The following is a 2,952-nucleotide window of genomic DNA, read 5'->3' as shown; positions in this document are numbered from 1 at the left end:
CTGTAAACAAACTGCCTTTGTTTCCAATGTGGTCTATAGCTAGCGTTCTTTTTTTTCCTCAAATGTTTGCAACTTTTTTATTTTGCTTTCTCCACAAAATATTTTTAAATGAAAACTTGTAATTTTTCCTTATTATCAATGTGATTCATATTTATTATAGAAAGTTAGAAAATAGAGGTGAAAAAGAAGAAAATAAAAGTAACTAAAAGTACTGTTACCAAGAGAGAACTCCTTTTATATTAGGATATTTACTCTTTTGACATAAGTAGTTGCTGATTAGGTGCTAAGACTCCTAATTATCATCTCAAGTCCTATCAATAAGATTTAGATTTTATCAATTTAGATTTAGATCTAAATTTCCAAGGTTGTATTTATGAAATTATATACTTCACATAGAAATGAAGTTTCAAACTGCCAATAGCAAAGACTAGACATAAAAATAACATTTTAGGGTATAAAATTTGCTGCTAGACCCTAAATTCACCTATTACTGTCATTATATTTCTTCTTCCATATAAATCCTATCACTTCATCTTAAAAAAAAAAAATGTGCTGGGCTGGGGATGTAGCTCAGTAGTAGAGCACTTACCTAATGGGCTTGAGGCCCTGGGTTCATTCCCCCACACTGAAAAAACAAAAATCTGAATAAATTACTTAAATTTGCACAAGTTCCTTTTTAAATTTAAAGATGTATCATTTTGTGAAGAGAGGAAGATGGCTGTTGCTGCCATCTTGCTGACCTCTTCACATAGAACCTGAGAGTAGGAGATTCAGAATCAAATCTCTTCTTCCCTGCTCCTGTGAGGTTTTTTGTTTGTTTGTTTGTTTGTTTGTTTTTTTAATTCACCTACTTTTTTTCTTTTTTCTTTTTGGCTTTGTGAAGAACTTTATCATCAAATATGATTCTAACAAAGACAGATCCATGCTCCACAAACTCACATGTATTCACTGGACAAGTCAACCCTCTTGTGGTCAAGAAGACTGATGTGGAGGCAATCTTCTCCAAGTGGGTTGCTCTGTCCATAAGCTTTGCCTTGGTGCAGTATGTTAATGAGAGAAACGCCCTGGCTACTGTAGCAGGAGAGGATGACAGAATGATTATTGGTCAGACTTTAGATACTATTCTGACTGCAGAGCCAAAAGTGAGCAGAGGAAAAGCAGGTGTGAAACAATCTGCAGTGGATATGTATGGCTCCTCTTTTGACATGGAGTATGACTTTCAATGGGATTATTATGATAGGATACAGTCACCCAGCGAGCATTGTTCCTCCTCCTCCTCTATTGCTAGGGGTCTAGTGCCTTCTAAATGCCAGCATGTATTGAGAAACATGCTGGGCAAAAGTGGCTTCAATTTTAAGAGTGGACAGCAGGGATCTTCTTCCAAGTCTGGAAAGTTAAAAGGAGATGACCTTCAGGCCATTAAGAAGGAGATGACCCAAATAAAACAAAATGTGAATTTTCTACTGGAAAGCCTGGGAAAAAAATTGAAAAAGAACAGAGCAAACAAGCAGCAGAAATTAAGAATGCTAAGTCAGAAGAGAAGCAGAACAGCTGCTCCCTGAAGAAAGATGAGCCTGTGTTTTTTGCTGAAACCACAAGCAGAGTTAAGGGAACAGATACTTTGGGAGGGAAAAGCAAAATATATTAAGAATATATTAGTACAGTAATAAGTCACTTAATGACCGTCACGTTGTGATATTTACTTCATTAGACATTTTTAGTATACTTACATGAAGCTAGCTAGATATTATAGCCTTTAGGCTCTAGGTAGAGCCTATTGTTCCTAGACTACAAATCTATACAGCATGTTACTATACTGCATGAATACTGTGGACAGTTATAACACAGTGGTAAGTGTTGTATCTAAACATATCTAAACAGAAAAAGCACTGCAAAATTAGTAGGCAATAGAAATTTTTCAGCCCTGTTATGATCTTATGAAACCACCTATGTGTATACAGTCTATCACTGACCAAAACATTTTATGCAGTGCATGACTCTTTGAATGTAATATGTATGTATGTGTATGTGTGTGTGTGTGTATGTGTGTATTTCCTACACAAACTACTAAGAAACAAGTGAAGAAAATCTCTGATTTATCACTTAATTTAAAGGTCTGCTTTGCTTATATCACAACAGAAATTTCATTTAAAATTCAGATTATATTTGATCATTAATCCAAGAAATACTGGATTCATTGACCTATAATTGTGAATATTGAAACTTAGTTTATCCATATTTACTCTTTAAAAATGTTCACTTTTGAAGCTATGAAATTCTTACTTATTCAAAATTTGGTATCAATTCCTGTGTTTTAGATTTAAACTATTTTTTTACTATAATTCTTTAAAGTATATGAAATTTGGTAGGTGATAAGTGAGACACTGAAAAGATTTCAAAAATGTCCAGTTTTTACAGTATCATTTATTGAATAATTTTCCATTGCACTGGTTTTTATTTTTCCCCAAGATGATTTATAAGGAATGGACATTGATTGATTACCTATTGGGCATCTGCTGAGATCACCCTGTGTGTTTTCTGACTTAACTGATTAATATAATGTATTGTACATTAATGGGTTCACATCACTTCAATGCTATGAACATAATTATTAGGTTAGATTCTTTAAATTATTATGGAAGTAAGATTTTAGTACTTAATGGAGTATTCAGTTTCCATGTAAGAATTTTTTGGTTATACTTTAGTCTCAGGATTCTATTAGTCGACTAAAATGAGCTAGATAATTTTAATCACTTTTAAGTTCTAATTAGGTTATAAAATCTAGAAATTTCATTCCATAAAACTTTGATAAAATGATCTATCTAGACTCAACAATATTTCAGAGTAATTCTTTAGTAATTTGAAAAGTGTGTATCTTTTGATTGGTTGTTCTTGGTCAACTATATAATGTTTGAATACATAAAGAATTTACAAGGGCTAGGGTTGTGGCTC

At 33.0% G+C, this 2,952-nt stretch overlaps 1 pseudogene across 1 annotated transcript; it reads left to right on the top strand.

Annotated features, from left to right (window-relative positions):
- Positions 1-354: 354 nt before the first annotated feature.
- LOC306663467 (heterogeneous nuclear ribonucleoproteins C1/C2-like) lies at positions 355-1,648 on the top strand (annotated as a pseudogene). The gene has a single exon. The product of its transcript is annotated as a heterogeneous nuclear ribonucleoproteins C1/C2-like (transcript).
- Positions 1,649-2,952: the final 1,304 nt, after the last annotated feature.

Source organism: Sciurus vulgaris, assembly GCF_902686455.1.
Source record: "Sciurus vulgaris genome assembly, chromosome: 6".
NCBI classification, from domain to species: Eukaryota; Metazoa; Chordata; class Mammalia; order Rodentia; family Sciuridae; genus Sciurus; species Sciurus vulgaris.
Note: the sequence above shows the minus strand (reverse complement) of the source record. Positions and strands in the feature narration are given on the sequence as shown.